This window comes from Macaca mulatta, chromosome 1, assembly GCF_049350105.2.
Source record: "Macaca mulatta isolate MMU2019108-1 chromosome 1, T2T-MMU8v2.0, whole genome shotgun sequence".
Taxonomy (NCBI): domain Eukaryota; kingdom Metazoa; phylum Chordata; class Mammalia; order Primates; family Cercopithecidae; genus Macaca; species Macaca mulatta.
Genome location: NC_133406.1, coordinates 31,169,413 through 31,181,857, shown reverse-complemented (window position 1 = coordinate 31,181,857; position 12,445 = coordinate 31,169,413).

Below are 12,445 nucleotides of genomic sequence, written 5' to 3'. Positions count from 1 at the left end.
CAATTCTTAGGACCTCAGTTATACACTTGAGTCGAGTTAATGTCCATTTTGGGCATCCTTGTTTCAGGGGAAGAAAGGAGTATGATTTGTAGGGCTGCTATGGTAGTTCAGGAACGTGAGCACCCTCCTGGTGAAAACGTTCCTACCACGGACCAGAAATTCCCCACCCGACACCCCTGGTGGGACAATAACAATGCAGATCACCAGGAAAATATGCAGAACGTAAGGGAGATAATAACAAAAGGAATTTGGGAATCAGTACCCTGAACCCGAAATCTTTCTAAAGCATTTTTATACAACAGGAGAAGGATGAAGGGCCTATGAGATTCCTAGACTGAGGGAGCAAATGAGGCAATATGCAGGCCTCAATTTGGATGATCCCCTTGGGCAAGGAATGTTGAAACTCCAATTTGTCACTAAAAGTTGGCCAGACATTTTTAAAAAGTTACAAAAGAGAGACAATTGGGAAGACCTTCCCCTAAGTGAGCTTCTCAGGGAAGCTCAGAAAGTATACATGAAAAGGGATGAAGAAAAAGAGAAACAAAAGACAAAACTTATGTTTTCCATCTTCCAACAGATGGCTCCAAACCCAGGTACTTCTAGACAGAGCTTCCAGGGAGCCAGAAACTATAAAGGGTCCAAACCCTCTTTTAAAGGACCCCAGCCTCTATCTGGAGGACGAAGGTCCTCATCTATCAAGCCTCCTAAAGAGTGTGGGGGAGCAGGGTTAAAGAATCCCAGAACTAAGAGGTTCCTTTAGGAAGGACAAGATAGGTGCTATAGATGTAGAAAAATAGGCCACTTCAAGAGAGGATGTCCTGAACTAAGAAAGGAGAAAGAAGCCCTTCCACTCATGACTTTCGAGGAAGAATAAGGGGGGTCAGGGGCTCTGTCTCTTTTATCTTGAGTCCCACCAGGAGCCCTTGATAAATTTGGAGATGGGATCTAAATATGAGTTTATCACCTTTTTAGTTGATTCAGACACTGCTTGCTCCTCTGTTTGTTTCCCCCCCCATCTAATGTCTCCTCCTCAGAGGAACTTTTAGTTTCCAGGGTAAAAGGGGAAGGAGAGGGGAGAACAGCATAAGTGGCTGGCAGAGACAAGGAAAGACCAGCAGAAAGGAGAGAGACGAGAGAGAGAAAGAGGCAGAGAGAGAGGAAGAGACAGAGAGACAAAGAGGGAGTCAAAGAGAAAGAGAGAGACAGTCAAAGACAGAGAGAGATAGAAGTAGTAAAGACAAAACAGTGTACCCTATTCCTTTAAAAGCCAGAGTAAATTAAAAACCCATAATTGGTAATTGAAGATCTTCTCCGTGACCATATAACACTCCAATACCACCTTGTTGTCAGTGTAAACAAGGGCATAGCCTGAAAGCACTGAGGACACTGACAACCCATACCCTTCCTATCAAAAATCCTTAACCCAGTAACCTGCAGATGGCCCAAATACATTCAATCTGTAGTGCCAACTGCTTTGCTAACAGAAGAAAGTATGAGGCTATTCTGTTAAAAAAAAAAAAAAAAAAGATGATTCAACATTAACCACTAAAAATTCCCTTAACCCAGCAAGTTTCCTAACAGGTGATCTAAATCTTAATTACTATACAAAGGTCCGACCAGACCTAGGAGGAACTCCCTTCAGGACAGGACTATAGATGGTTCCTCTTGGGTGATTGAGGGAAAAAGACACAATAGGTATTCAGTAAGTGATAAGGAAACTCTTGTAGACGGAGAGTTAGGAAAATTGCCTAATAATTGGTCCGCTCAAACGTGCGAGCTGTTTTCACTCAGCCAAGCCTTAAAATACAGAACCCGGAAGGAACCATCTATACAAATTCTAATTTGGACTAAACAAGATCTTATTAATAGTAAAGAATAATTGAAATCCCAAAGTTACAAGGTTTTCAACAAAAGTAAAGTTTGCTAAAAGTTAACAGTGTAACATGTATTATCTTAACTTCTAATCTTGTGGCCTTAGACAGTCTAGTCCCCAGACATGAAGGAAGTTCGCTTTGGAAAAGAATGGTTATCTTAGAAAAAAAAGAAGGGGGGGGGTGTAGAATTTATATAAAAAGGACTGTTATATGGTAAATTCTTGTCCTAAAATAAATTAACTGGTTGTTTAAATAAAAGGGATGTTTGTGACAAGTCAGAAAGTTGAGCTATGTTGAAGAATTGTCTGTGAAAGTCATGAAAAAAAAAGTTATAAAAGGGAATTTATGCAAGAAATGTTGTATAATTTAAAAGTAATTAGGCCTCCTGAATGTAAAACTATTGAAGAAACAGTTTATGTGCAAGGTGTGTAAGGAAAGTAAAATATACTTTTGGTAAAAGGATTATAATGAGGCATAAGAATGTGGATTTTTATCTACATTAAAAGATTTAAAAATATATATTTTATTTTAAAGGTTTAACCAAGTTTTAAAACATTAAATGTAAAGGAAATTCTGTGTGTAAACATACTGGCTAAAGTTAAGGGGGTGTCATCCAGTTTTTCTGTGAACTGGACATTAAAATAAAAGCACAACAGGTTTTTCTTTTTCTTTTTTTTTTTTTTTGAGACTGAGTCTCGCTCTGTGGCCCAAACTGGAGTGCAGTGGCCGGATCTCAGCTCACTGCAAGCTCTGCCTCCTGGGTTCACGCCATTCTCCTGCCTCAGCCTCCCGAGTAGCTGGGACTATAGGCGCCTGCCACCTCGCCCAGCTAGTTTTTTGTATTTTTTAGTAGAGACAGGGTTTCACCGGGTTAGCCAGGATGGTCTCGATCTCCTGACCTTGTGATTCGCCCGTCTCGGCCTCCCAAAGTGCTGGGATTACAGGCTTGAACCACCGTGCCCGGCCACAACAGGTTTTTCTTAAAGCACTAACCTGCTCTGTAACAAAAATTATAAAAGGTTAAAAAAAAGTCTATAAAAATCTTACCTTATGGTCAGATCTTAAAAATTGGATAAATATGTCTACAAGGTTTTTTAAAAATTAAGTTTAACATTGATAACACACTAATATAGAGGTGAAATTTAGCTTATCTGGTATAAAAATCATACAGGAAGCATTGTCAAATATAAAATGGTGTTTGGCTTTCTTTGGTCTAAAAACTAATGAAAATAGGTGCTAAAGGAAATTTCTCAGTAAGAAGGCACCAAGGACTATAAAGTCCACTGCTGATGTCCCCACATTTAAAACAAAAGGTCAATTTCTTAGAAATTATATGCTTGGTTTGTCCTCCACTTTCCTTTCCCTCAAAACTAAGTCTCTTAGCACAGATACCACCCCTAGATTTTTCAGTAAACCAACACCAACCTGAGGATTTGATCATGTTCTCATCAAAGCGTGGAAAGAAAGAAAACTCAAATCAGCCTAGGAATGACCCTAACTTGTGCTGCTAACCACTGAGACTGCTGTTCATACAGCGGAAAGGGGATGGATTCATCACACCCGAGTCAAGAAAGCGCCATCCTCTCCAGAGTCGTGGGCCATAGTCCCAGGGGAAAACCCTACCAAACTAAAGCTAAGAAAAATTTAACTCACTTTCATCTATTCTATTACTCTTCCTCCTTTTCTCGTTCTTTTGCTGACCATCTAGTTATTAACATAACCAAGTCAATTTTGCCTCAAACTGTTGCATTTAATGCTTGCCTTGTTATACCATGTGGGGACTTGTCAAGTCAAAGACAGCTCTCTACTTCAGAAAAGTACCTCTGTCCCTCCTGACTCTCCTCAGACTGAGCATTAGTGAATTAGGACCATTTAATCTGGGGAGATTTTGATAAAGACCCCAATGTCAATCAGGAGTCTTGCTCCCTGATATAGAGCTTTTATGCCATAGTTGGTCCAATGTTCTGTGGACCACTAAAGAGCAAGAATGGACTGCCCCAACCAGTTTTTGTAATTTCCTAAAACCATACATTCATTTTACTAAAGCGACAGCCCTCCCCCCTAACCGTCAGCTAAACCAGTGTAATTCTATACAGGTTATTATCTCAAACCCTCAAAGTTCTTCCCCTTTTCTAAGCCAGTTCCCTTCTTTAAGCCGGTTTTATGGTATGGGGGCTGAGGTTTCAGGGACGAACCCTATTAGATTCTTTGAAGTGCATTTCTTTGATGCCCCACCCCCTGCAAATTCCTCTAAGCCTTCTTCCAAAACCTCTCACAATGGAACAATTGCTCCTCCTCCATCTAACAACAAGACCAAGATAGCTATAGTTATCACAGGAGTTAAAGACTTAAAACAAACTTTGGTAATTAAGACAGGATACCAAGATGCAAATGCCTGATTGGAATGGATCAAATATTCCCTCCACAGGTTAAACAAAAGCAATTGTTATGCTTGTGCACACAGCAGACCAGAGGCCCAGATTGTTCCCTTTCCACTGAGGTGGTCCTTCAGTCAACTGGATGTGGGCTGCATGGTAGCTCTTTTCCGAACTTTTACAGCCTGGAGTAATAAGTCATGCCAAGCTCTCTCTCTGCTATATCCTGAAGTCCGGCATCCTGCAGGTCAGCCCCCGAGAGCCATTCAGCTTGTCTCCCAACACTAAGTTCACTTCGTTTCTCTCATGACAGGGAGGAAACAGCGTTCCTTGGAGACCTGAAGGGATGCAGTGAGCTTAAGCATTTTCAAGAGCTTATCAGTCAGCCCTTGTTCATCCCTGAGTGGATGTGTGATGGTATTGTGGTGGACCTTTACTGGACACTCTCCCAAATAACTGGAGTGGCACTTGTGCTTTAGTCCAATTGGCTATCCCTTTCACTCTGGCATTTTATCAACCAGAGGAAGGAAAAATAAAACATCGTAAAGCAAGAGAAGCCCCTTATGGGTCTTTCGACTCTCACGTCTGTTTAGACACAATTAAAGTCCCACAGGGAATATCTGATCAATTTAAAGCCCAAACATCAAATAGCTGCAGGATTTAAGTCAATATTTTGGTAGGCGACAATTAATAAAAATGTAGATTGGATAAACTACATCTACTACAACCAACAGTGATTTATTAACTACACTGGAGATGCTGTTAAAGGAATAGCTGAACAATTAGGTGCTGCTAGCCAGATAGCTTGGGAAAATAGGATACCCTTAAACATGATATTAGCAGAAAGTGGAGGAGTTTGCATCATGATTAAAACTCAATGTTGCACCTTCATCCCAAACAACACAGCCCCTAATGGAAGTATAACAAAGGCATTGCAGGGTCTAACTGCTCTGTCCAATGAGTTAGTCAACAACCCTGGGGTAAATGATCCCTTTTACAGAATGGCTAGAAAAGTGGTTTGGTAAATGCAAAAGAATAATAGCCTCAATTCTTACTTACCCCACGGCTGTAATGGGTGTACTTATTCTTGTCAGGTGCTATGTCACACCATGCATTCGTGGGTTGGTGCAGAGGTTCACAGAAACAGCACTTAATAAAATCTCCCTTAACTGTCCTCCACCTTACCCAGAGAAGTTTCTTCTTTTGGAAAATCAAGCAAAACAACTAAGCCAAGACATGTTAAAAAAAAAGTTTGAAAAGAAAGCTGTAAGGAAATACAAGGGGAGTTGTTAGGTATGAGTTCTAAATTTCTTTTCAAAGATTTAGTATGTCAGTATGTTCAATCCTTTGCCTTCTACTTTTAAATTTAACTTCCTCATAAAGCAAACTTTTTCGATTACCTAATCCACCCTGACTCATTCCAATCACCTACTCCACCCTAATTCATTCTGATCACCTGATAGCTGCTCTGCCCTGACTTCCGCCAAAGCACTCACCCCATTATTCTCTTTAAATTAGCCAATCGGAATTAGTTTAACCTGTGGGGTCTAACCCTAGCCAATAGGGGAACGACACAGCAGCAGGGGCCATGTGCCTCAGTGATAAGAACCCCTTCCCCTCCGTTGTCCAAGTGTGCACTCGCCATTGCTCCATCTGTAAGGGTGCACTCTTCTATAGAAGTACCTGGCCTTGCTGACAATTAAAAAGAAAATTTATATTTGAGTGCTATTACCTTTGCGGCACTGAAACTTTGTATGTAACACCACCTTGGGCACATGTCGTCAGGACCTCCTGAGGCTGTGTCACAGGTGAATCCTCAACCTTTTCAAAATAAACTTTCTAAATTAACTGAGACCTGTCTCAGATTTTTGGGGTTCACATTTTGGCAACCACAAAGGGATTCTCACTGGAGGTGCCGCTGACCTTTGACAAATCTTCTATCAATGCTTGGTACCAACTTGAGCTATCTTTATGGTTCAAATAAATAGGACAATTTGCTGAGGCCTGGAAACACCCCTTCAGAGAATCCCTGATCTCAAATTTGTTTGAGATCTAGTTTATTTTGCTGTACGCCTTTTTTTTTTTTTCTTTTTTCTTTTTTTTGGTGGAGTTTTACTTGCTTTCAGCACAAGGAAGGCAAGTTTTTTCCTGCTTCCATGATGATGGAGGTAGGTAACTCCTTTATGCAGATTGAGCTCACTTCCAACAGGGAAGATGAATATTTTCCTGCTGCTAGGATGGTAGAGAGCAGCCTTCAGCCTGAGACCCATCCTTAGGTAAGTAACTGTGAGTAACTTGGCTAAAGTTAAGATTAACAACCAGCTGGTCTTAATTTCTCCTTACCGTTAGAGTGCTCAGTAATCATATAAGTTGTGTGATCATTTGTTTTGCTTAACTGTTTTTTGTTGTTTTGTTTTTGTTGTTGTTTTGGTCTTTTTCCCATTGGGTTTGATCAACTCCATCCGACTTGATCAAATCCGAAGGAAAGTTCCAAATTATGGGCAACAAGGCCTCTGCAGTGGCTAAATTCCCACACAAACACAAAGATGGTGGGTGAAGGGAGAAAAATGGCTCGGAAAAAGAAAAACAAAGATGCGAGATTTTTTATTCTGACTACTAGAAGGGCCTTATTTACATAACAAGCCTACCTTTTTGCTAGTCAGGCCAAACTGAAAGAGCAATGGATGTACTTCTGAAATAGCAGCAGTTTGTCTTAGTGAAATATGGTAATGAGATTTAAAAAGACTTTTTTTTTTTTTTAAAGGAGCTCAATGGTTAAAGTCAGCTTAATTAAAAACTAGCATCCAAGATATGTGTGTGTGTGTGTGTGTGTGTGTGTGTGTGTGTGTATTTAAAAGGCCTTCATGGTTTTTTTTCCTCTCCTAGAAACTTGTCCTTTTTTTTTGAGCAAAAGCTTTTTTTCCTCAGTTGACTAAATTCTGTTTTCTTCATTTACTTCTGCTGCCTCTCCTTTCTCTTGCACCCTCTGCTGCATGAGAGACCTTAAATAGTTTATAATAGCCTGGGGTTCCTTAAAGAAAACGAAGGAGTCAGACTCCTTTTGGGGGAGAAACCTGTTTTTCCTTATGGGACTCCAAGAATGTAAACAGGCAAGTTGGTCTCAATTCTTAAACTGCTTGCTTTGGTATTGTGTTACCTGATTTGTTGACTTAAGTCATTTTTGCAACAGAGTTTACTCTTGGGTTTTTAAAGAAGAATGTAATTTAGACATTTAGAAATGTCTTTGTTTAAAAAAATTTTTTTAAGTGCACTGTAAAAAGATCATGTGGTCTAGCCTCATAATAATTCTCCCTTTTTGGAAACCCAGGATTCAGTGTAGGCTCAGCCCAGAACTCAGAGATGCAGTTAAAAGATAGGTAGTCCCTATTTAAATAAAACTGGTCTCCTTATACAATCCTATGATAGATTTTTATAATTTTATATTTGATTTGACATCCATCTTTTTTTTTTTTTTTTTTTTGTGACGGAGTCTCACTCTGTTGCCAGGCTGGAGTGCAGTGGCATGATCTTGGCTCACTGCAACCTCTGCCTTCTGGGTTCAAATGATTCTCCCTCAGCCTCCCAAGTAGCTGGGATTACAGGTGTGCGCCACCATGCCCAGCTAATTTTTGTATTTTTAGTAGAGATGGAGTTTCACCATGTTGGCTAGGATGGTCTCGATCTCTTGACCTTGTGATCCTCCCGCCTAGGCCTCCCATAGTGCTGGGATTACAGGTATGAGCCACTGTACCTGGCCTTGATATTCGTCTTTAATCTTCCATTAGCATACAAGACTTGTCCTTGGTAAATTTTTCTATTTGATTTTCACCTTTGTTATTTCCTTTAGTATGCAGATTTAAGGCTATTTAGCTGACAACTGCCTGGGATTATGAAACAGGTTATCAGGAATCTGAGAAAGATAGGAAAACAAAAGATTTTTATGACTATGAGATGTACTTCTATCAGCATGCCTAATACGTCTATATATTTATGTGTTGTGTACACAATGTTTCACTACTGAAGATATACAAAAGAGCTCTATACAGCTTAAGAAAATAAAAGTGGTGAAATAAAATACTTTATCAAGAAAAAAGACTAGTCAAATGCTTTAAGTTACATAAGTTAAGTAAGATCTTTAATAAATAAGCTAGCTTTAACATTATTCATAAAGTAATATTAGAAATGTCTATCAAGTTGTCTAAAGGGAAATTATAATGGTTTTTCTAGAGATTGGGTTTAACATAAAAAACACATACACTAAAGAACTGATTACAACAGTAAAATTTTCTTAAGGAATTGATTTACTTTTAATAAATTATAAGAGATTCTAATTTTTTTAAAATCCAAAGTTCAACTTTTATCACATCTCACCATTTTTTTAAAAAATTATACTTTAACTTCTGGGGTACATGTGCAGAATGTGGAGGTTTTTTACATAGGTATACATGTGCCATGGTGGTTTGCTGTACCCATCAACCCATCATCTACATTAGGTATTTCTCTTAATGCTATCCCTCCCCTAGCCCCCCACCCCCCGACAGGCCCCAGTGTGTGTTTTTCCCCTCCCTATGAGAACAATGTGCTCTCATTTTTCAACTCCCACTTATGAATGAGAACATAAGGTGTTTGGTTTTCTGTTCTTGTGTTAGTTTGCTTAGAATGATGGTTTCCAGCTTCATCCATGTCCCTGCAAAGAACGTGAACTCATCCTTTTTTATGGCTGCATAATATTCCATGGTGTATATGTGCCACATTTTCTTTATCCAGTCTATTAGTAATGGGCATTTGGGTTGATTCCAAGTCTTTGCTATTCTGAACAGTGCTGCAATAAACATATGTGTGCATGTGTCTTTATAGTAGAATGATTTATAATCCTTTGGGTATATACCCAGTAATAGGATTGCTGGGTCAAATGATATTTCTAGTTCTAGATCCTTGAGGAATCACCACACTGTCTTCCACAGTGGTTGAACTAATTTACACTCCCACCAACAGTGTAAAAGCGTTCTTATTTCTCCACATCCTCTCCAGCATCTGTTGTTTCCTGACTGTTTAATGATTGCCATTCTAACTGGTGTGAGACAGTATCTCACTGTGGTTTTGATTTGCGTTTCTCTAATGACCAGTGATGATAAGCATTTTTTCATATGCTTGTTGGCTGCATAAATGTCTTCTTTTGAGAAGTGTCTGTTCATATCCTTTGCCCACTTTTTGATGGGGTTGTTTTGTTTTCTTTTAAATTTAAGTTCTTTGTAGGTTCTGGATATCAGCCCTTTGTCAGATGGATAGATTGCAAAAATGTTCTCCCATTCTATAGGTTGCCTGTTCACTCTGATGATAGTTTCTTTTGCTGTGCAGAAGCTCTTTAGTTTAATTAGATCCCATTTGTCTATTTTGGCTTTCATTGCCATCGCTTTTGGTAGTTTAGACATGAAGTCCTTGCCCATGCCTATGTCCTGAATGGTATTGCCTAGGTTTTCTTCTAGGGTTTTTATGGTTTTAGGTCTTACATTTACATCTTTAATGCACCTTGAATTAATTTTTGCATAAGGTATAAGGAAGGGATCCAGTTTCAGCTTTCTGCATATGGCTAGCCAGTTTTCCCAGTATCGTTTGTTAAATAGGGGATCCTTTCCCCATTGCTTGTTTTTGTCAGGTTTGTTAAAGATCAGATGGTTGTAGATGTGTGGTGTGATTTCTGAGGTCTCTGTTCTGTTCCATTGGTCTATATATCTGTTCTGGTACCAGTACCATACTGTTTTTGTTACTGTAACCTTGTAGTATAGTTTGAAGTCAGGTAGCATGATGCCTCCTGCTTTGTTCTTTTTGCTTAGGATTGTCTTGGCTATGTGGGCTCTTTTTTGGTTCCATATGAACTTTAAAGTAGATTTTTCCAATTCTGTGAAGAAAATCAGTGGTAGCTTGATGGGTATAACATTGAATCTATAAATTACTTTGGGCAGTATGGCCATTTTCATAATACTGATTCTTTCTATCCATGAACATGGAATGATTTTCCCATTTGTTTGTGTCCTCCCTTATTTCCTTGAGCAGTGGTTTGTAGTTCTTCTTGAAGAGGTCCTTCGCATTGCTTGCAAGTTGGATTCCTAGGTATTTTATTTTCTTTGTAGGAATAGAGAATGGGAGTTCACTCATGATTTGGCTCTCTGTTTGTTATTGGTGTACAGAAATGCTTGTGATTTTTGCACATTGACTTTGTATCCTGAGACTTTGCTGAAGTTGCTTATCAGCTTAAAGAGATTTGGGGCTGATACAGTTGGGTTTTCTAAATACACAATCATGTCATCTGCAAACAGACAATTTGACTCCCTCCTTTTCTAATTGAATACCCTTTATTTCTTTCTCTTGCCTGATTGCCCTGGCCAGAACTTCCAATACTATGTTGAATAGGAGTGTGCCAGTTTTGTCTTGTGTCAGTTTTCAAAGGGAATGCTTCCAGTTTTTGCCCATTCAGTATGATATTGGCTGTGGGTTTGTCATAAATAGCTCTTATTATTTTGAGATACATTCCATGAATACCTAGTTTATTGAGAGTTTTTAGCATAAAGCGCTGTCGAATTTTATTGAATGCCATTTCTATATCTATTGAAATAATCATGTGGTTTTTGTCATTGGTTCTGTTTATGTGATGGATTCTGTTTAATGATCTACATATGTTGATCTAACCCTTTATCCCAGGGATGAAGCTGAGCTGATTGTGGTAGATAAGCTTTTTGATGTGCTGCTTGATTCAGTTTGCCAGTATTTTATTGAGGATTTTTGCATTGATGTTCATCAGGGATATTGGCCTAAAATTTTCTTTTTTTGTTTTGTCTCTGCCAGGTTTTGGTATCAGGATGATGTTGGCCTCATAAAATGAATTAGGGAGGATTCTATTTTCTATTGTTTGGAATAATTTCAGAAGGAATGGTACCAGCTCCTCTTTGTACCTCTGGTAGTATTCAGCTGCGAATCTGTGTGGTCCTGGACTTTTTTTGGTTTCACCATTTTTGTTTTTTTCTCCCCCTTTAAAAGGTGTGAAATAATAAAGCTCTCTTTCAACTCATTTTCAGCTCATTTAAGTTTTTTTTTCCCCAAAGTTCTGTTTGTTGTGGCCTGGTGCTAACAATATTTTCTTAAAGGTCTAAAGGAAATGTTTTCTTCCAACATAATATCCTGTACACTCTTTTGCCTTTTGGTAACTGGACTCACAGATTTTACGTCTTATTGAAATAATTCCTATGCCATTATTACTAAGTTTTTGTTTGCTTAGGAAAAAAACTGATATATTTTTTTTAAATTAAGGTTATTACATCCGTGTATCTTTCTGTATGTGCTTTTAATGTACTTGTAACATTAAGTTACAGGGCTTTGACTCCTGGGTCTAAAATGTACACAAAGCCCTGCTAAATCTTAAACACTGATAGAAGTTAAATCCTCATCTTCAGGCCCCATAGAGAATGCCAATCAAAATAAACTGCATTGCTGAGACACAGGGCCAGAAGTTAACGCCATTCAACTCCTAGAGGTCCAGGGACTATTGTGGAAGAGGTGGGTGTGAGATTGTAAGGGCCAATTTTAAGACATAAAATAAGTACAGTTTCTCTGCAAATTAACCATTAATACCAATGGCACACTGATGCAAGCCCTGCATATGAGCCCCTATGTCAGATTAACACGGTTTTTTTTTTAAGCATTAACCCAAACTTTAATAATGATTATAAAAGGCTTATGGAAGTTATAGCTTATGATCAAGATTAAAATTTTATATATTGTTTATAAAAATTTGAAAAACAAATTTAATTGACTTCATGTTGTTTTTATTATAGTTTATTGTTTGGAAAATTAAGTTTCCTCTCTCAAAAAATACATTTTGCACTTTTTCTTTTTTGAAATCCTTCAGTTATCACTTTAGTTAAATGAATGACTTATTTTACAATGACCTGTGATCCTGTTTAGTAATATCAAGTGTTTTAAAGCTTTGATATTTGACAAACTTTCCAAAATCAAATTATAAATTATGTCTTTTTCTGACCTAATTAATCCTTTAAGATATTACTGGTTCCTTAAAGTCCAAAAATGACATATTTGGCTTATTTGGTATAAAAATTATATAGGAAGCATTGTCAAATATACAGTGATGTTTGGTTTTCTTTGGGCTGTATTATTGGCATGTGTTCAAAAATTATGGAAAAC